The 25,816-nt window shown below is 46.1% G+C and overlaps 3 protein-coding genes across 4 annotated transcripts in view; 2 read left to right on the forward strand and 1 right to left on the reverse strand.

Moving 5' to 3' along the window:
• LOC130266127 (uncharacterized) overlaps positions 1 to 25,816 on the reverse strand; it is a 1,034,314-nt gene that overhangs the window by 773,383 nt on the left and 235,115 nt on the right. The window lies entirely within an intron of this gene.
• LOC130266132 (olfactory receptor 14A16-like) overlaps positions 1 to 25,816 on the forward strand; it is a 540,143-nt gene that overhangs the window by 76,372 nt on the left and 437,955 nt on the right. The window lies entirely within an intron of this gene.
• Positions 1 to 25,816, forward strand: part of LOC130266144 (olfactory receptor 14C36-like) — a 255,402-nt gene that overhangs the window by 16,090 nt on the left and 213,496 nt on the right. The window lies entirely within an intron of this gene.

The raw sequence follows: 25,816 nt of genomic DNA on the forward strand, positions 1-25,816 counted from the left end.
GTCCCCAAAAATTCCGAGAATGGTACCACAAAAATTCGGGAATGGTACCCCGAAATTCAGAAATGTTCCCTAAAAAACCCCAGGAATGTTCCCTCAAAAGCCCAGGAACGGTCCCCAAAAAACCTAGCAATGGTCTCCAAAAACCCAAAAAAGTTCCCTCAAAAAACCCAGGAAAGTTCCCTCAAAAATTCTGCAAATGTTCCCTCAAAAATTCAGAAAAATTCCCCAAAAATTCAGAAATAGTCCCCCAAAAAACCCAGGAATATTGCCCCCAAAAATTCAGGAACGTTCCTCCAGAAAACCTGGGAATGGCCCCCAGAAAACCTAGGAATGGTAGCCCAAACACCAGGGAATGTTCCCCCAGAATCTGGGAATGGTTCCCAAAAAACCTGGGAATGGTCCCCAAAACCTGGGAATGTTTCCTCCAAAATTTGGGAATGTTCCCTCCAAAATTCAGAAATGTTCTGCAAAAAATCCAGGAATGGTCCCCCAAAGAAACCTGGGAATGTTTCCCAAACACTTGGGAGTGATCCCCCAAACACCCAAGAATGTTCCCCCAAACACGGGAATGTTCCCTCCAAAAAACCTGGAAACGTTCCTCAAACACTCGAGAGTGATCCCCCCAAAAACCTGGGAATGGTCCCCAAAAAACCGAGGAATGCTCCCTCAAAAAAATGCAGGAATGTTCCCCCAAACCCGGGAATGTTCCTCACAAAAAAAAATGGGAATGTTCCTCCAAAAATTTGGGAATGCTCCCCCAAAACCTGAAAATGGTCCCCAAAAATCCGGGAATGTTCTCCCAAACTCCAGGGAAAGTTCTTAAAAAAACCTGGGAATGTTCCCCTAAACCTGGGAATGTTCCTTCAAACACCCAAGAAAGGTCTCCCAAAAACCTGGAAATGTTCCACTCAAAATTCAGAAATGCTCCCCAAACACCCTGGAATGCTCCTCCAAATAATCTGAGAATGTTCCCCCAAAATCCGGGAATGGTCCCCCAAAAATTCCGTGAATGTTCCCTCAAAAATTCAGAAATGTTCCCCAAAAATTCAGAAACGTTCCCCCAAAAACCCAGGAATGGTCTCCCAAAAAATTCAAGAATGTTCCTCCAAAAAAACCTGGGAATGGTCCCTCAAAAATTCAGAAATGTTCCCCGAAAATCCAGAAATTCCTGCCCCTGCCCCAAATCCAAAAACATTCCTCCAAAAATCCAGAAACCACCCGAAAAATCCTGAAATTCCCCCCCAAAAAATCACGGTATTTCCCCCCAAAATTCCATCTCCTCCCCCTGTGATCTCCCTCAGTTCCCCCTGGAATTCCTGATTCCTTGGAGAGCAGGATGTGGTTTGGAGGGTTCTCTGACAGCTGCGGGGAATGGGGAGAAAAACCAAAATCAGACAAATACAGCTCAAAACCAGACAAAATCAGCAAAAATCAGCTCAAAAAACAGCCCAAAATCAGCCCAAAATCAGCCCAAAGTTACCCCAGAGATCAGAGAGAATCCCAAATTACCCCCAAAACACCCAAAATTACCCCAAAAATACCCAAAAGTTACCCCAGAGCACAGAGAGAATCCCAAATTACCCTCAAAACATCCCAGATTATCCCAAAAACACCCCAAAGTTACCCCAGAGCACAGAGAATCACAAATTACCCCAAACCCACCCCAAATTATTCCAAAGAAACAGAGAACCCCAAATTATCCCAAACACCCCAAATTACCCCAAAAAACACCTCAAAGTATCCCAAAGGCACAGACAGAACCCCAAATTACCCAATCCCAAATCCCATAAATGATCCCAAATTCCAGAACTGATCTGAAATCCCATAAATGATCCCATAACTGATCCCAAATCCCAGAACTGGCTCCAAATCCCATAAATGATCCCATAACTGATCTCAAATTCCAGAATTGATCTCAAATCCCATAAATGATCCCATAACTGATCCCAAATTCCAGAACTGACTCCAAATCCCATAAATGATCCCATAACTGATCCCAAATTCCAGAACTGATCTGAAATCCCATAAATGATCCCATAAATGATCCCATTACTGATCCCAAATTCCAGAACTGATCTCAAATCCCATAAATGATCCCATAACTGATCCCAAATTCCAGAATTTATCTGAAATCCCATAAATGATCCCATAACTGATCCCAAATTCCAGAACTGATCCCAAATCCCATAAGTGATCCCATAACTGATCCCAAATCCCAGAATTGATCTGAAATCCCATAAATGACCCATAACTGATCCCAAATCCCAGAACTGATCTCAAATCCCGTAAATGATCCCATAACTGATCCCAAATCCCAGAACTGATCTCAAATCCCATAAATGATCCCATAACTGATCCCAAATCCCAGAATTGATCTGAAATCCCGTAAATGATCCCATAACTGATCCCAAATTCCAGAATTTATCTGAAATCCCATAAATGACCCCATAACTGATCCCAAATTCCAGAACTGATCCCAAATCCCATAAATGATCCCATAACTGATCCCAAATCCCAGAACTGATCTCAAATCCCATAAATGATCCAAATCCCAGAACTGACCTCAAATCCCATAAATGATCCCATAACTGATCCCAAATCCCAGAACTGATCTCAAATCCCATAAATGACCCCATAACTGATCCCAAATCCCAGAACTGATCTCAAATCCCATAAATGACCCCATAACTAATCCCACATTCCAAAACTGGCCCCAAATCCCATAGCTGACCCCATAAATCCCCCATAACTCACAGGCACAGGGGATTTCCAGGAGTCATTTTGGGGTTTTGAAGGGATTTTGGGGGGAATTTGGGGGATTTCCAGCAGGGATTTTGGGGTTTCTGAGGGATTTCTGGGGAATCTGGGGCATTTCTAGAAGGCAATTTTGGGGTTTTCTGAGATATTTTGGGGTTTCTGAGGGATTTGGGGAGGTTCCAGAAGGGATCTGGGGGATTTCCAGGAGGCATTTTGGGGTTTTTCTGATGGATTTTGGGAGGTTCCAGAAGGATTTAGAGGGGATTTGGGGGATTTCTGGGGGATTCAGGGAGTTTCAAGAGGGATTTGGGGCATTTTGGGGTTTCTGAGGGATTTGAGGTTTTCTGAAAGATTTTTAGGGGATTTCCAGGTGGCATTTTGGGGTTTTCCAAGGGATTTTGGGTTTCTGAGGGATTTTTTGGGGGGATTTCCAGGTGGCATTTTGGGGTTTTCTGAGGGATTTTGGGGTTTCTGAGGGATTTTGGGAAGTCCTAGTAAGGATCTGGGAATTAATGAAGGATTTTCAGGGAATTCAGCGAGATTTTGGGAAGGATTTGGGAGTTTCTGAGGAATTTTGAGGGAATTCATGGAGATTTTTAGAGGAGTTCCCAGGTGGAAACCTTTGGGAAATCCTGGTTGGAGTTCAGACTTTTCCCCAGAATTTCAGGGGTTTTTTTCCCAAAAACAAAATTTTCCCCCAAATTTCTGTCTCACCATGAATTTGTTGTAGAAGGGGTAGCTTTGCATTTGGGTGTTTTTTTTTTTTTTTTTTTTTTTTTTTTTTTTTTTTTTTCCCAGGAATTCAGAATTTTTCTCAGAATTTCCAGGACTTTTCTAAAAAATTTTAGATTTTTTCCCCAAATTCTGGTACTGTCCCCCAAATTTTTTGTCTCACCATGGGCTTGTTGTAGAAGGGGAAGCTTTGCGGTTATTCTCAGTTTGATTTGGGAGTGATCCCAAGGGATTTTGTTTTTTTTTTCTCAGGAATTCAGGGGTTTTTCCCAAAATTTGGGGTTTTTTTCCCCATAATCTCGGTATTTTTCCCCATATTTCTGCCTCATCATGGGCTTGTCATAAAAGGGAAAACCTTGGAATGTTTCTAGCTGGATTTAGGGGGTATTCAAGGATGCATTTTAAGGTTTTTTCCCAGGAATTTGGGATTTTACCCAAAATTTCAGTTTTTTTCCCCCACATTTGGGTTTTTTTCCCCAAATCCCAGTATTTTGCCCCAGATCCTTTCTCACCAGGGGTTTGTTGTAGAAGAGGAAGCTTTGAGATGTTCCTGGTTGGATCTGGGGGATATTTGAGGCTGTATTTTGGGAACTTTTTCCCAGGAATTCAAGTTTTTTTTCCCCAAATCTTGGGTTTTTTTTCCCCAAACCCTGGTATTTTGCCCCAGATTCTGTCTCACCATGGGACAGCACGGTGACATTGGGGACAGGTGACAATGGGGACACAGAGGGACTTGTTCAGCTCTGGGGGGACAGGGGTCCCAGACACACCTCAGACGACTCAGTTCCTCTCATACCCGCCTCAAACCTCCCCAATTCCCACTCAAAAAAACCACTCAACCCCCTTAAATCCACTGGCCCAACCTCAGATACCACATTTCCCCCCCAAAGCCTCCTCAAACGCACCTCAGACCCCTCAATTCCCCTCAGAATCCCCCCATTTCCCCCCGGCCCCACCTCAGCTCCCTCCCCAGCCTCCTCAAACTCACCTTAGACCCCTCAATTCCCCCCAATTCCCCTCAATTCCCCTCAGATTCCCCTCAATTCCCCTCAGATTCCCCCCAATTCCCCTCAGATTCCCCTCAATTCCCCTCAATTCCCCTCAATTCCCCCAATTCCCCTCAGATTCCCCTCAATTCCCCCCAATTCCCCTCAGATTCCTCCCAATTCCCCTCAGATTCCCCCCAATTCCCCCCAATTCCCCTCAGATTCCTCCCAATTCCCCTCAGATTCCCCTCAATTCCCCTCAGATTCCCCTCAATTCCCCTCAGATTCCCCCCAATTCCCCTCAATTCCCCCCAACTCCCCTCAGATTCCCCTCAATTCCCCTCAATTCCCCTCAGATTCCCCTCAAAATCCCCCATTTCCCCCCGGCCCTCCCTCCCAGCCACTCTCCCCTCACGCTCTCCCGCCTCCGCCGCACAGCGCGAGCCCCTCCCAGCCAATAGCGGCGCGCCGCTCCCCGAGCCAACCAATCAGAGCGCGTCTCCCCTCAGCAACGCCCGCCTCCCCCGCGCCGCTCCAGCCAATCAGGGGGCAGGTGGAAGTGGGGTCTTGGGTGGGGGGTCCTGGGAGGGGCCAGGGGGGGTCTGAGGAGGGGTCGTGGTGAAGTGTGGAAAAACTCTATAACCCACAAAAATCAGTTATAAGAGTGGGTATAGTTATGAGTGGATTTTCGATTTGTCCACTTAATCAAACAACAAGAAGATTAAATTTAGCACCAATTTATTAATAGCAGCAATTCTATATAAATGAATACAATAAAAAAATACTAAATACATAGATTTGAGTATATATAAATTTAGCAGTAAGTAATTTAGTTAAATTTGTAATAAAGCATAAGCGAAACCCACCAGGGTTACACCGACCAGGGGTAGGGGTAGGGCCTTCCTCCTGTACCAAATCAGTCAAGCTAAAAATCTCATTTATATACTGTTTATTAATGCATATTAATACAGAATGTTCTGGAAAGCTCCTCCTAGATCCTGTTTCTATAATCTACAAAGATTATAGATTATATTATTATTATAGATTATATTATTCCACCTGCTTTGTTTAACCATTTTTAACCACTTTGGAGAGGTTCCTTCTCTTCCAGTCCCAAGGAAAGCTCTGTCTCCTGCTGTTCACAGACAGAGAAGGGCTGGTGGGAGATGTGGTGGTCAGAGGCAGTTTGGAGTACAGTGACCACAAAATTATTGACTTTTAGAAAATTTTGTGAAAGGAGGAGAGGCATCAACAAAACTTCTACACTGGACTTAGAGAGAAGACTTTGGCCGATTCAGGATGCAAATTTGGGGATGTTATTAATGTGATTTGTGCTAATTAAATTGTAATTATATGAGCAAAATTGTTGCTTTATACCAATAGAAAAACTGTACTTGTAACAAAGCATAAAGGATAAAGGAAATGGTTAAAGCAGATGAAATCATCCTCCAGATGTTCGGAGTGAAGGTAGTAAGGGTGCAGGTGTAAGAACAGAATCTAGAAATAAAACTTTCAACCTGTAATTGAGCCAAATTGGGATGATTCCACTTGGTCAAGACTTGTTATAGTAACATAGGCTTAATTATATAATTCTAAGCTTATTGAGCTTGCAGTTCCTGCAAGGTCAAACAGCAAACACTGAGGGAGACCCAGAGCCTTCATGGGAAACAAGAGCCCCAAAAGGAGGAGAGACCCCCGAGCACTGGTGGAGCACGTGCAACACAACACAGTGACATAGATTTTAGGAATAGACACGAGGAGGAGCTTTCCAGAACATTCTGTATTAATATGTATTAGTAAAGAGTATATAAGTGGGATTTTATATGTTGTGACAGGAAGGGCCTGTACCCCTGGTTGGTTTTGCTTATGCTTTACTCGAACCAAACCTCAGTTATACTAAAATACTCACTGCTAAATTCTGTATTTACTTAAATATATGTAGCTAATATACTCTGATTGCATTCATTTATATACAATTACTGCTATTGTTAATAAATTGCTGCTAAATTTAATTTTGTTGTTTGATTAATTGAGCAATCGAAGACTCCATTCCTAACAACTTTGGGGATCATTAAAATACAGAAAGATTCCAGGAGCTCTTTGTCTTCCTTCAATTGTCTTCAAGTCTCCAGGGCTTGTGCAGATGCTTGGAGACAGTTTGGAGTTTCCTTAAGAAGGAAGATTTGAAAGTGCATCTCATGACTTTATTTTACTCAAGGGAATGTTTTTCTATTTTCCAGTTCAGAGGGAAAGGGCTAGAAGCATTTCCCAAGTGACCTTGATGCAGAATGACTCCTTAGGATGTCTGGGCATGTTGAAGAAAGAGCCCCTTGCAGGCTGACCCAGTTTGGACAACCTGCTCCTCACCCCCATCACAACCATGTCATGATATCTCCCACCTGGTGCTGACAACCCAAAATATAAAAAACCTCATTAATTTCTCTTCATAATAAAAATGTTATTTAATTTTAAAATTATATTTTCCTTATTTGTAATATTACTATGCTATATTTTATGACCTAATTTTTATATTTGTAATAAAAAATACATTATTAACAACCAAAAAAATTATTGGTCATTGCTTTTAAGTAACACAATTCCCTTCATTATTTAAGCTTTACTAGTTATTTATTTCTCTCCCTTAAAGATAATTCATAATGTTTTAGTCATTTTTTTCACCTTTTTTATCATCTATTTTCCACACAGGGTCAGGTGGGCACTTCGGGGTGCAGGGAGACATTTGTGGGGCACATTCAGGGCAGTTTTGGGTCTGGGGAAGAATTTTGAGGGACAGGAGGAGACTTGGGGGGCATTGAGTGGGCACTAAGAGAGACTTGGGGATCATGAGGGAATGTCCGGGCTTCGAAGCGGCACTTGGGGTTCCAGGGATGCGCTTGGAGCTCAGGGAGGGGAATCTGGGGTCCTTCGGGGTGGGGGGGAAACGGTGGGGGCTCTAACGGGGCTCTCTGGGGCGCGGGGGATGATGGGAGTTGTAGGCGCGGGTATAATACAGTTTAAGGGAGCCCTGGAGCATCATGGGAGTCCTAGGCGCAGCTGCAATGTCTCTCGGTATGGCGCGGGGCATGATGGGAGATGAAGTCATCGCTGGAATAGCACTCTATGGCACCGCAAGGCGTGATGGGAGCTGTAGTCCTGGAAGTGATTCTGACAGAGCTTTTGCGGGGTCTGGGAGGGCACCTGGGGGACACTTTTGCCTCTGAACAGCAACTTCAGGTCCTCAGAGAGGAATGTATACATTTCGGGAGCTCTTGGGGGGAGCTTGGGGAGCTCGAACCAGGCTCTTTAGGGTATGGGGCACAGCAGAAGTTTTAGGCACGGGACTTGGTTATGAGGTGCTCTGATCTCGCGGGGAATGGCAGGAGATGAATTCCCAGAAGTGCCTGTGACGGGCATCTATGGGCTTGGGAGCATTCAGGGGATTCGGGAACGTTTTTCGGAGGTCCCCAAATGGGCGCTGAGGGGACACTTAGGGATCCTGGATGTAATAAATAAGAGGCCTTTTGTTCGCCTGACAGACTTTAGACCTTGGAGGAATATCACCAAGATTTGTGAGGTCAGAATGGGAGTTGTTCTGCTTTGATCCTCTGACAGACAGACCTTGAAAAAGATATCGCTAGAACTTGTTAATTGCTTTGCTTTGCTTGATAGGCCTTAAAGTAAAGAGCCAGAATGTGTTTTGCTTTGCTTGCATAATTACATATTGTTTTAAGTGCCAAGAAAGGAGTCAGTGGCTGAGGAAGACTACTCGCCCTCATCCCCCGACCACCAGAAGGCAGAAAAAGACCCCCTAGCAACTGGAGGAGCATGCGCAGAATTACTAAAGGAGGAGCACGTCACCCAAAAACCTAACAGCTTAAAAGGAACAGACTAAGGGGGGGTGGGCGCAGCAGGTGCTGGAGTGGAGACTCCCCTGCTGTCCAGCGCGCTGAATTTGCTTTTGCTTTCTGTAACCAATAAATCTTTTAAATTGTTATTTGATCTTTTATGGCCCATTGCGCTCATTTATAACAAATTTGGTGCCGTGACTCGGATCGAGATTTTGGAGGGGCTCTTTGCCTGCGGGGAGGCGCGCCCCACCGTTTTGGTGGCCCCGGGGACGGGAGTCCTATCCCAACCTCGACCGACGAACCTAAAATTAAGAAAGCAAAAGCAAAGGTAGGAGGGCCCAATTGACCCCTTAAATTTTGTGCACAAAGTCCGGACGAAGACGCAGGACGCGTAAGTATAAGGGGATCCGTTCGGGCGGGGTCGGGATCCCGGAGTACAACGTGTGGTGTGTGTGTGAGAGGGGGACTGGCAGCCAGATTCCCCAAGCGAGTGCGGACCCTTAGTAGTGCGGTTCCCATCGACCCGCGAGGGCGTGGGCCACGAAACAGGGGAAGCGAAAGTGATTTTTGGTGCGAGTGAAGGTACTCCGGAGGAAATGGGGCAGGGGAAGAGTAAACCTCCTGCAAGTGTTAAACTCCCACCCATACCTAGAGATAGTCCCTTAGGATTTTTACTAGAAAATTGGGACCATTTCCCTGGAATGGAAGGGAAGGATAAGGCAAAAATGATATATTACTGTGTAGAAGTTTGGGGTGGGAAGGAGATTTCAAGAAATGTGTTTTGGCCAATATTTGGGTCAACAGAGGATTGGATAAAACAGAGATTAAATATTTGGGTAAATACAAAAAAACCTGTTTGTTTGGAGGAAAGTGAGTATGCAAAAATCTGGATAGCCCGTCCTGAGGTTTTTATCTTTAAATTGACCGAAAAAGGGAATAACAAAAATAAGAAAAAGGGAGGTAGGAAAGAAGAAATCCTGATGGTACCCCCTCCACACGTACCCCCACCGCAGGCCCCTGCCCCCAGTGCACCTCCCCCAGAGGAGGATTCGGATTCAGATCATTCGAGCTACTCAGGACCAGTCACTAGAGGGAGATCTAGGAAACAACAAGAAAGATTATTTCCATTAAGAGAAATGCCTATGGGGGGTCCTCAGGCAGGAATAGGATTTATATCTGTGCCCCTCAGTTCAGGGGATGTTAGGGAATTTAAGAAGGAAATGGGACACTTATTAGAAGACCCGCTGGGAGTTGCTGAAAGAGTGGACCAATTCCTGGGTCCTAATATGTATACCTGGGATGAATTACAGGCCATTTTGAACATCCTGTTTACGGCCGAACAGAAAAATATGATTAGGAGGGAGGGCATGCGTATCTGGGACGCCCAACACGCTCAGGGTCCTGCAGCTAACACCAAATGGCCTCTTCAAAATCCTCAGTGGGATCATCAGAATCCTGCACATCGAACACACATGCAGGACCTGAGGACAATCATAGTTCAGGGAATTAGGGAATCAGTCCCGAGAGGCCAGAATATCAATAAAGCATTTAATGAGAGACAAAAGAAGGATGAAACCCCCACAGAATGGTTAGAGAGGTTGAGAAAAAATTTCCAGCTTTATTCAGGAATGGATCCAGATGGTCAAATGGGACAGGCAGTGTTGAAGGTACATTTTGTGTCTAAATCTTGGGAAGATATAAGGAAGAAGATACAAAAGCTGGAAGATTGGCAGGATAGAGGCTTAGATGAGCTATTGAGAGAGGCCCAAAAGGTGTATGTCCGAAGGGAAGAGGAAAGTCAGAAACGGCAAGTTAGAATGATGGTTGCTGCGGTACGAGAAAGTAGGGAACAGGGTCAGAGGGAGACACAGAGGCGGCCAGTAAGAGAGCTTAAGGAGTCTAGGAATTCAAGGGAGAGACAGGACATTAAGGTGTGTTTTTATTGTGGGAAAAAAGGACATTTCAAGAAAGAGTGTAGGGTCAGGATTCGGGATGAAAAGGAGTTCAAGACAGATTAGAGGGGTCAGGGGCTCTATCTCTTGGGGACATGGAAACATCATAAGGAGCCCTTGATAAAACTGAAGGTGGGTCCCCATGGCCAGGAAATAGTTTTTCTGGTTGACACAGGAGCTGAAAGATCAACTATTCAGTTTTTGCCAAAAGGATGTAGTCTATCTAAAGAGACTGCCACGGTAGTAGGAGCAAAGGGAGAACCCTTTGAGGTGGGGGTTATTAAAAGGGTGACAGTTGAATCAGAATCAAGAATCGGGTTGGGAGATTTTTTGTTAGTATTAGAATCTGAATATAACTTATTGGGGAGAGACATGATTATAGAACTAGGAATTAGGATAGAAGTAGTAGAGAAGGAACTGCAAATTAAACTTTGTCCTCTCAGAGTGGAGGACGAAGAAAAGATAAACCCTGAAGTATGGTATAATCCAGGAAACGTGGGGCAGTTAAAAATAGCCCCATTTTCGGTGATTATTAGAAATCCGGACGTCCCGGTAAAAATAAAGCAATATCCCATATCCCCTGAGGGTCGATGGGGATTAAAACCTGAGGTAGATAGATTGTTGAGCAAGGGGCTGCTAGAACCATGCATGTCACCCTTCAACACACCGATACTCCCTGTGCGCAAATCAGATGGCACTTATCGGTTAGTGCACGACTTAAGGGAAATTAATAAACGCACAGTGGCTCGGTTTCCCGTGGTGGCAAATCCATATACACTCTTAAGTAAATTGGGGCCTAATAACTTATGGTATAGTGTTATAGATTTAAAGGATGCCTTTTGGGCTTGCCCTCTCGACGAGGCAAGCCGGGATTACTTTGCATTTGAATGGGAGGACCCCGATACAGGGAGGAGGCAACAGCTGAGGTGGACAGTGTTACCCCAGGGGTTCACAGAATCTCCAAATTTGTTTGGACAGGCATTGGAACAAATTTTGCAAGATTACCAAACAGGACCGGGAGTAACCGTGATACAATATGTAGATGATCTGCTTCTAGCAGGAGAACATGAGGAGGATGTAAGGAAAGAAAGTATAAGGCTGTTGAATTTTCTGGGACTTAAGGGGTTAAAAGTTTCTAAGACTAAACTTCAGTTTGTAGAGGAGGAGGTAAAATATTTGGGGCACTATTTAAAGAAGGGAGAAAAGAAAATAGACCCTGAAAGGATCCAAGCAATTATGTCACTACCTATTCCAAAAAAACAAGAGACAAGTTCGTCAAATTTTAGGACTTACTGGGTACTGCAGGCAGTGGATTGAAAATTATAGCAGTAAAGCTAGATTTCTTTACCATAAATTAACACAGGAAGGGCTAATGAAATGGAGTCAAGAAGACACAGAGAAACTTCAGGAATTAAAGGAAAGTTTGGTCCATGCCCCGGTCTTAAGCCTCCCGGATGTGAGGAGACCATTTTTCTTATTTGTAAACATAGAAGAGGGTATTGCATTTGGGGTACTTACTCAGGATTGGGCAGGGAAAAAGAAGCCTGTTGCATATTTATCAAAAATTTTAGATCCTGTGAGTAGGGGCTGGCCAACCTGTTTACAAATAGTGGCCGGATGTGCCCTATTGGTGGAAGAAGCTAGAAAAATTACTTTTAATGGTAATCTCAAAGTAATGTCCCCTCACAACATCCGGAGTGTATTACAGCAAAAAGCAGAAAAATGGATTTCGGATGCTAGGCTTTTAAAGTATGAAGGAATTTTGGTAGAGGCACCCAATTTGACATTAGAAACCACTGCACTACAGAACCCGGCCGCATTTTTATATGGGGGACCGGAGCATGAGTGTTTGACCCATGACTGTATAGCTACAATAGAGGAGCAGACGAAGATTAGACCAGATTTAGAAGAAGAGGAATTAGAAAGTGGTGAAAGACTTTTCGTGGATGGATCCTCCAGGGTAATAGAAGGAAAGAGAAAATCAGGGTATGCAATAGTGCAGGGTCCGAACTTACAGGTGGTAGAGTCGGGTGCATTAGATAGATCATGGTCTGCCCAGGCATGTGAATTATATGCAATATTAAGGGCCTTAAAACTTCTTGAGGGGAAGGAGGGGACAATATATACTGATTCTAGATATGGATTTGGAGTAGTCCATACATTTGGAAAGCTGTGGGAAGAAAGGGGCCTTATCAACTCACAGGGGAAGGATTTGATACACCAGAAACTTATAGCTGAGATATTAAAAGCTCTGAGAGGGCCGACAAAGTTAGCAGTGGTTCATTTAAAGGGACACCAACAAGGAATAGATTTAAAAAGCAGGGGGAATAACGCTGCAGATCAGGAGGCAAAACGGGCAGCCCTAAAGGAAATGGTCCTAAAAGAAAAAGGGAGGCAAAGGGGAAAAGATGGAGTCAAGGACGGTGAAAACACTGACACAATTTTTACAAATGAGGAGAAAGAGAGACTTAGAAGAATGGGGGTTACAGAGGAAGCAGGAAAGTGGATATTAGCAGATGGCCGGGAAGTGTTACCAAAGGCAATAGCTCAGAGGGTATTGTATAAGTTACATCAGAAAACTCACTGGGGAGCCCAGGGGCTGGTGGATCACTTTGCCACTAGGTACATGAGCATCGGGCTCCACGATATAGCTAAACATACCACAAAGGGATGTCCTACCTGTTTGCGGGTAAATCGAAGTAACCTCAGAAAATTACCCTATGGGGGAAGGCCTTTAGCAAAACAACCCTTTGCAAATATTCAAGTGGATTTTACCGAATTGCCAAAGGTGGGGAGAATTAAATATCTTTTAGTAGTAGTAGATCATCTTACTCATTATGTGGAAGCCTTCCCGACATCAAGGGAAACCGCACGAACAGTAGTAAAAGCCCTGCTGGAGGAGATAGTCCCCAGGTATGGTGTGCCAGAAACAATTGACTCTGACAAGGGGCCGCACTTTACATCAAAGGTAACTCAGGAGCTGGCAGCAGCATTAGGAATAAAATGGGAACAACATACTCCTTGGCACCCTCAAAGTTCAGGCCGGGTAGAAAGGATGAATGGAGAAATAAAAAAACAACTTACTAAATTGGTACTAGAAACAAAATTATCATGGGTTAAATGCATTCCCCTAGCCTTGCTGAACATTCGGACTCAACCCCGGGCGGATTTGGGAATTTCCCCATTCGAGATGTTATATGGCATGCCCTATAGTTTAGAAAAGGCACAGACAAACCCAAATGTTAGTGAACGATACATTAACGAGTATTTAATAGCTTTGATGAAATTCAAAAAACAGTTATGGGAGAAAGGAATGTTGGTTCAGAGACCACCATTAGATCTTGTATTACATCAGGTTCAGCCCGGGGACTGGGTACTGATCCGAAGTTGGAAGGAAAATCTGATAACACCCAAGTGGGAAGGACCTTACCAGGTGTTGCTTACAACAGACACAGCAGTACGCACTGTGGAAAAAGGGTGGACTCACGCAAGCCGAATCAAGGGACCAGTAGATCCGTCTAAATTCACCAACGACCCCGGGTGGGAAGTGAAGGGCACACCTGGGAGCCTGAAACTGACACTTAAGAAGCGAGTAAGCTCTAATTAAAAGACAAATTACATTATTCTCACCCCACCACAGGTATGAGACTTTTTCCACATGGGAGATAGACTGTGGGATCCAACATACTATTCTTTCCTAGTAGAGCTCCGAGCAACAGGAGCACCAGTGGGGGGGGGGGAAGATCTGCTGAATGCAGCAGTAAAAATAAGATGTAATGCTGAAAATTGCTGGGGAAATTGTAACCCTTTTGTATGCTTTATTTGTTTAGTTTGTAAGGAGGAGTGGTGGACCCATTGCAGCAACAGTTACCCTCCAAGGGGAGTGTGTAAAAATTGTTATTCGGACCAAAGGCTACTCACCTCTCAGGTCCTGGCTACCAAAGTGGCTGCCAGAGAACTTTTAAGAGGGTCTGAAGAGTGGTGGAAAATTTTTACAAAGGGGATAAACCCCCAGTTTTATTGTTATCACTCTAATGAACCTGCCCCATTTGTGGCTAGGATAGTAGCCGCCTTGTGCAGACGGTGGGTACCTGAACTCAGTTGCTATACCCCTCAAATTAAGAACCGCAAGTGGTATAAATACATAAAACGTATCAAAAAGCATGGGTCAAACACCCCTCCTGAAGAATACTCCTGCTGCCGAGAAGATGGAACTCCCCATAGCTCGTAGCAACCGAGTTGATGGGCAAGGCAGAGGAGATGAGAGCAGTGGAGGGGGGAGCCCGAGCAAAAGGGGAAAACGAGGAACAGGTACCCAGAGCCGTCGAAAGTCCAAGGGAAAAGAAAAGTCTGAGGTAAATTGGAAGGAAAATAAAAAAGGCAGTTGTGGAAAATGGGGAAGCTACCACCTCCAATTAGGAATCTTATATATAATGCTTTTGAGATCTGCGCTTGCAAGCCATGAACCCTTTAAATGGTCACTAATACAATGGGAAGGTCAGAATGAAATTCAAACACAAATTACTTCGAAAGGTCCTAGCTTTAACATAACCCTGGATGACCTACTTGATAGGACGGGTTCTAGCCCCTATAGTGTATTCTACATGTGTCCAGCATCTAACCCAGGGAGGTCATACTGTAACTACCCCGGAGAATTTTACTGTGGATATTGGGGCTGTGAAACAATTTCCCTGGGATGGTCGGTTCAAATCCAAGATAAATACTTAAGGGTTGAAAGAGGTCCACATGGATGTAAGAAGCCCTGGACAGATCCGTCAGGGGTGGTGACTTATATCGGTACTTGCAAATGGGTCTATCTTAACGTCACGCAACCCCAAGACCCAGGATGGGTAGTAGGAAAATTCTGGGGAGTTAGAATATGGGAACCCGGGAAAGACCGGGGGGGGCATATTGTTATAAAGAAGGAAATTGTACCCCACGATCCTCAACCTGTTGGACCGAATCCTGCAATAACAGACTCAGAAGCCACAATAATAAATCAAGGTGATTTAGACAGCATGACCCCAGAAAATTTCATGGAGGCTAATAATAAATCACAGTTAATGGAGACCACGGCTGTGACACAACCAAGTAGAGGGACCCTATGGAAAATCCTACAAGCCACCTTTAGGGTGTTAAATGGCACATACCCCAATTTAACTAAAGAGTGCTGGTTGTGCTACAGTATTAATCCACCCTTTTATGAAGCCTTAGGTTCTGTAGCAAAGTCTAGAAGAATAAACGGGACCAATCCTTCCTTGTGCCTTTGGAAAAGGGGAAAAGAAAGCACCCCAGGGGTATCGGTGGCTCAGGTAACTGGGAAGGGGAGGTGTATAGGCAACATACCTCGGGATAAAGACCACCTTTGCGGGGTAAAAATGGCTGTAACCGACTCCCGCAAACCGGCCCAATGGTTGATCCCTGCTGCAAACACCAAGTGGGTTTGTAACACATTAGGGGTAACCCCGTGTATATCAATATCTAATTTTAATGAAACATCCGAATACTGCATTCAGGTCATGGTAGTCCCCCGGATTGTGTACCACCCAAAAGACTATGTGTATGCTCATCAATTCACTCCAAAACACCACTTAGAGAAACGAGAACCGTTTACAGCCCTCACAGTTGCTATATTACTAAGTATAGGAAGTGCTGGGGTGGGGACAGGAGTGGCTTCCTTAGTGAACCAACAGCAAGGATTTAAGGATCTCAGAATTTCAGTAGATGAAGATTTAAGTAAAATAGAGAAGGCAATAGACGGTCTCGTAAAATCAATAAGATCTCTTTCGGAAGTTGTATTGCAGAATAGACAGGGATTAGATCTGTTGTTTTTACAGCAAGGGGGACTGTGTGTGGCTTTGCGAGAGGAGTGTTGCACCTATGCAGACCACACTGGGATAGTAACTGACACCATGGCTGAACTCCGAAAAAAACTGGAGCAGCGCAAGAGAGAAAGGGAGGCCCAGCAAAATTGGTATGAGTCTTGGTTTAAATATTCACCCTGGCTAACGACCCTCTTGTCAAGCATAGCTGCACCAGGGATTTTAATAATTTTAGGGCTTGCTTTCGGCCCCTGTATTTTCAACAAAATAATTAGCATTGTAAAAAGCAGGTTAGAAGCCGCTCACCTCATGTTAATACGAGCAAAATATGAAGCCTTAAATGGGGAAGAGGAAAAAGATTATCTGGAGTTAAGTAAGAGGGAATTACAAAGATTTAGCGAACAAAAGTAATAATATAGAAAAAGGGGGACTTGTAATAAATAAGAGGCCTTTTGTTCGCCTGACAGACTTTAGACCTTGGAGGAATATCACCAAGATTTGTGAGGTCAGAATGGGAGTTGTTCTGCTTTGATCCTCTGACAGACAGACCTTGAAAAAGATATCGCTAGAACTTGTTAATTGCTTTGCTTTGCTTGATAGGCCTTAAAGTAAAGAGCCAGAATGTGTTTTGCTTTGCTTGCATAATTACATATTGTTTTAAGTGCCAAGAAAGGAGTCAGTGGCTGAGGAAGACTACTCGCCCTCATCCCCCGACCACCAGAAGGCAGAAAAAGACCCCCTAGCAACTGGAGGAGCATGCGCAGAATTACTAAAGGAGGAGCACGTCACCCAAAAACCTAACAGCTTAAAAGGAACAGACTAAGGGGGGGTGGGCGCAGCAGGTGCTGGAGTGGAGACTCCCCTGCTGTCCAGCGCGCTGAATTTGCTTTTGCTTTCTGTAACCAATAAATCTTTTAAATTGTTATTTGATCTTTTATGGCCCATTGCGCTCATTTATAACACTGGAGTTTCTGGAGGACATCTGTGGGACATATTGGGGAGAATACCGGGGTTCTGTGGAGCGCGGGGCATGACGGGCATTGTAGTCCCGGCTCCCGAGAGGCTCCATTGGCCGCGGGGCATGACGGGAGATACAGACACAAAGGAAAGATGGCGCCGGCTCCGGGTGCCCGCCTGAAACACCGATATCCGGCCTGAACCTCCTGGGTGGCACCTCGGGCTGGCACACGCCTGAGGTCTGTTTGCAGTTGGGAAGATTAGGAGTTTTGGGTTCCTTAAAAAAAAAAAAAAAACAAACAAACAAACAAACAAAAAAAACCGGAAAACCCCACTTTTCGTGACAAACCCATTCTCCAAGCGAAGCAGGTCCCAGGTGAGTGAGGACAGACAGGATGGGGTTGGGGAATGTGAAGATTGTCCATACTAGGTCAGACCTGTCTGAGCTTCTCTCTTCTTGAGGAGAGACCTTGAATCAATATCAGTCACAGAACGCTGAAATCATATCTAATCTAAAGAGAACAGTATTAAAATACACCCTTTAAAATGGGAATGTGTATTTCTCAGAAGCTTTTTGAAATATTTCTCCATGATTATCATAGGAAAATTTCCTAATGAAGTGCAACAGACCAGAGGGAAATCAAGGCAGAGTCATGGTTTGTTAGGAAACCTCTCAAGAACTCCAAGTCAGAATCAATCAAATAAAAGTTTCCTAAAGTTTTAATGGGTCCCACTGAGGAACAGGAGTGAGAAAGTGTCCCCAGGTTCCAGTTAGAGCAAAAAATTGGAGGCAGAGGTTGCAGGTGGGGACAAAGAGAAGCCAAGTCTTGGTGCCCTGGGGCACAGCAGGGTCTGTGCCACCAAGGGCTCCAAGGAGACACCTTGTCCTGAGCCACTGGGGCCTCCTGGCACAGCCCCAGCAAGGCTGGCCACTGTCACCCCTTGTCCTGCCCTCAGCATCTCCCCACATCCCAGTGGCCTCAGGGATCTGCTGGGACCAGTCCCTGGGGAGCCTTGGTCAGGAATGGCCCTGTGGGGCTCCTTCATGCTCCCAGGGACTGCAGGTTTTTCAGAGGACTTTGGGTTTTGATTTTGCCTTGGAGTCTCTGAGAGCTTTGTGCAATCATGGCCTCCAATTATCTGCTTTAATTAGTCTCTTGAGAGCCTTTCTCAGTAACAACACTCACTGGGGCTCATTAATGCTTCAAGGTACTTCAGCTTTTTAAGGTACTTTTCTTTTTCCTTTCTTCTCTGAAAGGTTTTTGGGCAATCCTGGCCTCCAGTTCTCTCCTCCAAGGAGTCCATGAGGAGCCTGTGTTGGGGATGGACCTTAGTGGGACCCATTAATGCTTTGAGACACTTTGAGTTTTTCTTCTGACTTGGACTCCTGGAAAAATTTGTGCAGTCTTCTCTCAGGCCCTGATCATCAAGGGCTCAGCACCAAATCCACCACAGGGCTCATTTGGAAAAGCAAACCATGACAAACATGGCAAACCATGGCTCTGCCTTGATTTCCCTCTGGTTGAGAACATATCCAGCAATTTGTTAGATTCAGTATTTTGGCTGCTTTTATCTTTACATTTTCATTACAATTTTCATGACTAATCCCTGGTAATACTCTAGGGATGTTTCCAGCAAACAAAAATTCTGCCTGATTATCCAGATACAATTTACAGACTTCAGTAGTAATGTAGTGACATGGTTTTCATTCTTTTTCCTCAATCTCATTTTGGTTAGGAACAATAATCCTGTTGTCCACAGAGCTGACACCTGTTTATTTCCACAATAATGTCCCCAAGGTCCTTTTCTGTTCAGCTGTCCTGTGCTGTCTGTGGGTGACAAGGCTTGGTGGGTCCTTTCCCCTCTGCCTGGAGAGGTGCCTGGTCCCAGTCCCTGAGGGCACCCAGGCTCCTGGATGGAATTTGTGTGGAAGTGCCTCAGTGTCACATCAGCCTTCACATGGAGCCCCGTGGATCAGAGCATTTTCCAAAGAGCTGTTGGGACAAACAGGGAGATTTGGTCCTACAGGATCTGTAAAACAACATCCCATAACATCCACTTGTTCTGGCACGGAACACTTGGCTGCAGGGACATATTCCCATCCTTCTCACCCGGGTTTCAGCATTCAAACAGTGTTGTCTTTCCCCAGAGCTGTCCCTTCAGCTGGCCTGGGAGGGCATTTGGCCCCTGCACCCACACTCTGGCTCCATTATTAGGACTGGTGCATCCAAACCCTTTATCTCCATGAACAGCAGTGATTTGAGGTGGATGTTCTTTTTTTCACAGTTGTTTTAAAAACTGCAATATCAATAATCATGCTACCCTGCCATGAGATTTATTAATCCAATTTTTCACTATTGTTTAATAGAATTACTTTAATTTCTCCTTGATAATCTGTACCAATTAGTCCTCCCAAGACATGAACACTTCAAGGCCAAGCTCGAGTGTGTATTTATCAAGCCAAAGTGTCCTGGAGGAATCTGAATTCCTATTCCAGTATTGATAGCTCTCATTTGTTTCTGATTTATCCTAATTAATTGCAATGCATAAAGGTCCAGCCCTGCAGCCTCTGGAGGGGCCCTGTCAGGGGCCATCACACCCAGAATAATTTCCCAGGCAGTCACAGTGTCACTGTCCATGGCTGTATTTTCAAACTGGATGCAGCCATGCACATCCAGGGCGTTTCCATTTTTCCAGTGGGCCCATTGTTAAGGGTATGGAGCACATCTGTGAGGTGGGATTTTCATTGCAATAAATTCCCATTTCCTCAGTTTTCAACTGCTCTTTTAACAACCCCTTCATCTGTTCAATCAGTACTGCAGGTTGTGGATAGCCTGGTATATGAAAAACCCCAGCAGTCTTACTCACTTTATTTTTCACAGGAACAGACAAAGCATTCCCCATCCTAGTGTCAGGATAAAACCCTATAAAACCAACCAATTTTATCCTTTCATCTTTCATTCGTTGTATACAATCTCACAGAGTTCACCAGTGATGTTTGTGTCCTGGCAGTCATTTTGTGTAGAGTATAAAGTGTTACATGCCTGAGCAGCCAAAGCTAAAAACAATTAGTATGCGGAGCATTATTTTACAATGTCATTATATATATGTGAAAGTATATATATTTAATTTTTATTATATATATAATTCTTTATTATATTTTTACTCTTTCCTTGGCACAGATAAATCCTTTGTGTTGCTCCATGTTGGAGCATTTTGACAGCAACCGTTCTCTTTGTTGGTGCTGTTTCTGGGATGCTGTTAACAAAATTCATCCTCATCTGATGATGATGCCCACCCAGCAGCTCCATCGCCAGTACGGCCAGAGCCGGGCAGAGGCGAGACCTCGGCAGGATGGGTGGGGGCACGGACAGGGCAGCCCCCTCGGGGCCGTGGGTGGGCCGGGGGCGGGCTGGGGGCATGGCTCAGTCTGGGAAGGGGAGGAGAGAGACTGGGAGAAGAAGGGCTGGTAAAGCATGAAATGGAGACAGAGAGTGTGCGGGACAGCGAGAGAGGGAGAGGAGAAGCAAGAGGGAGTCGACAAAGTCGCTTCTTTCGCTTCTTTCACTGTTGCTGCTCCTCCCGCCACTGCTGCTGCTGCTGCTACAAGTGAAGCGCCGGGACCATTTGTCTGCTTGTCTGTGTGTCCGTTCCCTGCTCACCCCCACGCCGAGCCCTGCTCTCCCCATTGCCAGCCCCTGGGTCTGTCCAAACACAGGAACTTCGCTGTGTTGAGCCAAGATCCAGAGTCTTGACTCCTGCACGGTGGCAGAGGAATCCCCTTGGTTGATGCTCTGTTTTGTTCCTGCTGGGGCTCAAACACTATCTGAGCACATTCCCTGAACGCAGAATTTGTACCTGACCCAAGCACAACACTTGTGTCTCCAGCATTCATTTCCAAGAAAAAAAGGGAAAGGCAAGGGGGTAGCTCATGGTATTTTACAGTGTCTAAAACTTGACAAGTCATAGATCTTAGAGGTGAGATCCATTTGGAATTAATGGGATGGAGAAGTAGTTCAAGATGGAAAAGGGAGCATAAAATATAAATAGAGTAAAATATCTTGGATTGTTTCTTTCCATTTTCATTTAACTTCTTTATAGCTGTTTTCAGTTTTCCCAGAATCTTCTCTACAGTCATTTTTGCTCTTTCCACGAACCTTTCCTGGAGGATGAGGTGCAGCTTCTGTCACAAGATGTGCTACCAACTGAAGAATGACTCTTGCAGCAAAGCAGGACAAAGGTTTTGAGAACTTGACAGCTTGTTCTTTCCTTTCCTTGTGAGCTGAAGAACTGTGCCATGGGGAAGGTTTTCATTGTTACTGTTCTAACCTAAGAAAACAGGAGATGGTACGAGGAATTGTTATGGATTGCAACCCTGACTGAATGCAGAGAAAAATTTCCAGAGCCTGCAGGCAGAAGTGTTGTGTGATAATCGTTCCAACACCCCTGTGGACATCTTGAAAGTGATCTAGAATGTGAAAATGGGCTGACAGAGAGTTTGTTTCTGTGTTTCTGTTAGCTGATTCTATATCTCTTGCACTGGTGTAAATCAGAAGTACCATCAGTTCATGAGAAGCACCAGAAAAAGCTGGACCTCTCAGTAGATGACTGAATGAATCTGAAAAGGAGAAATGCAGGGAATGAACTTTGTCTGTAAGAAGAGTAATTTTTTCCTAATAATTTCCAATTCATTCCCTCTGCTTTTTTCCTGTATAGCAAGGCTATTTACATGCCATGAAATGAGAACCCTGAGCTTGTGGAAGTGCCTGAAGGATGCCTTGTTCCTCTGCAGGACACTCAGGCTGAAACAGGAGCCTGGGCCCTCTCTGGGAAGCCTCCTCCGAGCTGGAATTTGTGCCGTGCTGGGAGAGGAGGAGCAGGGGAGAAGGCTGGGCGCTGTGTGGCAGGAGCAGGAGGTTTGGGCCGCAGGACATTCCGCCTGCGCCGCTGCCCCGCAATGGGCGGCCGTGCCCGGGGCTCTGGGCCCGGCCCCGCGTGCGCTGAGCTCCCGACACTGCGGGAGCTGCCCGGGCTGGGCTCAGGATCCTGCTGGGGCTGGGCAGCAGGCTGGGCTCCCACTGGGATCAGCAGCAGCTGGAAATACCTCTGGGCATCTCCATTTTCTGCTGCTGCTCAGAAGGAACAATGAAGCAAGGTGAGAAGTTCTGGTTTCTCTTTCTTCTTGTGGATTTTTTCATTGCATTTGATGCTCCAGAGACAATTTCTGTGATGGCCTCTGTCAGGTGATTCTATTTCAGCAGCACCAGTAACAGGGCTGTGTTTGAGCACTGCCAATGGGGACTGCATGTCCTTAATTCTCCTCGACTTTGTGCTCAGGGACTTGTGAACATTTCAAATCTTCAAATCATGATGCCTGTGACAAACAGCCCAAGTTTCCTGTCACAAAAGCATTCTGGGTAAAACTGACTGAAAAAGGCAATTTTAGTTTTATGGATTAAATTCAAGTGGCAAGCAGAAGAGGGAAAAGAGCAGCCATGATTTACAATTCCCGAGGCAAAAGCAACTAAAGCCTCCTGCTGCCACCTCAGGGTGAGTAAAACAGGGCTGAAAGCAGCGCTGGAACCCGACCCTTTCTCTCTCTGAAGGCTGGGTCAAGGCAGCACTGGAGGCCCTGAGGAATCAGGGCTGTGTGTGGGTGGTTGTTGCTCTGCTCCAGAATTCACCTGGAAAAAGCCCTTGGGAGCGAGGCAGGAGCAGGTGGGAAGGGGCCGGTGCTGCTGCTGCTCCTGCCCGGGAGCCCCGGCTGGGCCGGGCCGGCACCCACTGAGCTGCGGCTCCTGCTGCTGCCAGAGCCGGGCAGGACTGGGGACAGGGAATGGACACGGGGACAGTAAAGGCCTTGGGCAGGAGTGGAGACAGGGAATGGACACGGGGACAGCAAAGGCCTTGGGCAGGACTGGGGACAGGGAATGGACACGGGGACAGCAAAGGCCTTGGGTGGGACTGGGGACAGGGAATGGACACGGGGACAGCAAAGGCCTTGGGCAGGACTGGGGACAGGGAATGGACACGGGGACAGCAAAGGCCTTGGGCAGGACTGGGGACAGGGAATGGACACAGGGACAGCAAAGGCATTGGGTGGGACTGGGGACAGGGAATGGACATGGGGACAGCAAAGGCCTTGGGTGGGACTGGGGACAGGGAATGGACACAAGGGACAGCAAAGGCCTTGGGTGGGACTGGGGACAGGGAATGGACACAGGGACAGCAAAGGCCTTGGGGCTGCAGGGATGTTCACACTTGGGCAGCACCAGCACAGAGCTCCAGCCTACAGTTAACCCCGATGGAAACGCTGGGAAAGGCTCCATTTCAGCCTTTCTTTACTCGTCGTTGTGAAGGGAACAAAATAAAAGGGGAACAAGCTGGGCCTGACCCCTTCTCTCTTGGAAGGAGCCATGAGGGTCTGTGAGGGGCCATGAGGTGCTGTAGGAGGCTGTGAGGGGTCCTCAAGGGCTGTGAAGAGCAATGAGCAGCCATGGATGGCTGTGAAGGGCCATGAGGGTCCATGAAGGGCTGTGGGATGCTGTGAGGGGCTGTGGGGGGCCAGGCACCTCATGGAACCAAGGGTCCATTGTGACACTGGAGAACCAAGAAAACTGATGTTGGCAGTTCAAAGGGTCATGGAACCAAAAGCCCATTGTTATATTGTGGGCCCTCAGGGAGCCATGGAGACCATTATGGCACTTTGGGACCCACTGGAGTCAAGGGGCCATTGTGACACTGCAGGGCCTTGTATGACCAAGGGGTCATTGTAGCACGACACGGCCTCATGTAATCAAAGGGATTGTAGTGACACTGTGGGGCTCTGTGAGACCACAGGGACATTCTGACTCTGTGGAACCAAGGATATCATTGTTACACACTGTGACACCAAAGGGCCATTGTAGAAGTCAGGGAACCAATGAGACCATTGGGACATCACAGGGCCTCATGGAACCAAGGGGCCATTGTGACACTGTGTCACCATGGAACCAAGGATACCATTGTGACACTATGGAACATGGTGGAACCAAGGAGGCCATTGTGAACAGGCAGGGGAACCTGCTGATACCATTATGAACTTCAAGTTCTTGTGACACCAAAGGGCCATTGTGGAACTGCAGGGCCTCGTGGAACCAATGAGACCATTGTGCCACTGCAGGATCTCATGGAATCCTGGAGACCATTCTGCAACTCTGAGGCCTCGTTGAATCAAGAGGCTTGGCAGGGCCTCATGGAAGCGAGGAGACCATTCTGGCACTCTGAGTCTGCATGAAACCAAGGGACCATTGAGACACCACAGGGCCTCATAGAGCCAGAGCAACCACTGCGACACTGCAAGGTCTGATGGACACAAGGGGCCATTGTGACACTATGGTTCCCCATGGAAGCAAAGGGCCAGTGTGACACAGGCAGGTCTTGTGGAACCAAGGGGCCATGGTGATTCTGAGGAGCCCAATAGAACCAAGGGGTCATGGTGACACCACAGGACCTTATGGAACCATGGAGACCATTGTGACACTTTGAGTCCTCATGGAACCAAGGGGCCATTGTGTCATTGTGCAGTCCCATGAAACCATTTTGACACTGCAAGGCCTCAGGGAAGCAAGGGGCCATTGTGCCACTGCAGAGCCAAGGAGAATATTGTGATATTGCTGGGTGTCATGGAAACAAAGATCTGTTGTGATACTGTGGGGCCTCATGGAACCAAGGGGTAATTGTAAAGCTGCAGCACTCCAAAGTCCCAAGAATATGGAACAGACCTGGTTGACTTGGCCTCCTGGGGCCAGAACTGGTCCAGCTGACCTTGGCATGTTGAGGATTGCTTCTCATCTGCCCCTGAAAACTTGGAGTTCTGTGCTTTCCTTCCTGTGGGAAAGAACTTTATTTCTTTCCTCCATGTGCCCAGTGGCCAAAACTGGGATGCCTCCAAATTTGGTTATGTTGTTGGATTGTTCTCATCTGAAACCTGCCAGGACAGAGAGCTCTGGCCTTGGCCTCATGGAGACCACCTTGCATGTGCCTTTAAAACACTGGGCAGCCATGCTTTTCTTCCCATGGAAAAAAAAAAAAATTCATGTCCAGACATACATGGCCAAATGAGAATCTTCCTCTAAAATTCCTTATATCCAAACAATAGCTCCCAGACAAAAAGCTGCCAGGAATGTCTAGGTTCCCATGGCTTCCTGAGGGCCAGCTCTCATCTGCCTTTGAAACACTGGGGCTCTATACTTTTCTTCCTATGGAAAAGAACTGTCCTTCTTGTGCAGATGGCCATGGACAAACTGGGATTTGGCCTCCCGAATTCCATCTATCCAAGGATTGCTCCCAGACAAATGCTGCAAGAAAAGCAGGTCTGTCTGGCCTTGGCCTCCTTAGGGCTGCCTGTATTCAGCCTTTGAAACACTGGGGCTTCCTGTGGAGAACAATTGTCATTCTGGTCCAGGCACCCATGACAGAAATGGAATTCAAAATCCAGAACTTCAGAAATACCCAAGGGTTGCTTTCAGAAAAATGCTGCTAGGACAGACAGGACTGGCTTGCCTTTGTCTCTGGTGACTTCCTCTGATCTGCCTTCAAAGCCCTGGGGTTCTGTGGTTTCCTTCCTTTAGAAAAGGACTGTCCTCCTTGTCCAGGTGCCCAAGGCAAGAAGCACATGACCACTGTATAGGGACAAAGGAGCTTTGTGCTCAGGGGAGTGGAGAATGAGGACAGCAGAGGAGAGCCCTGAGAGAGATGGAAGGGTAGCTTCAGGGATGGTG

Source organism: Oenanthe melanoleuca, unplaced genomic scaffold (assembly GCF_029582105.1).
Source record: "Oenanthe melanoleuca isolate GR-GAL-2019-014 unplaced genomic scaffold, OMel1.0 S001, whole genome shotgun sequence".
NCBI classification, from domain to species: Eukaryota; Metazoa; Chordata; class Aves; order Passeriformes; family Muscicapidae; genus Oenanthe; species Oenanthe melanoleuca.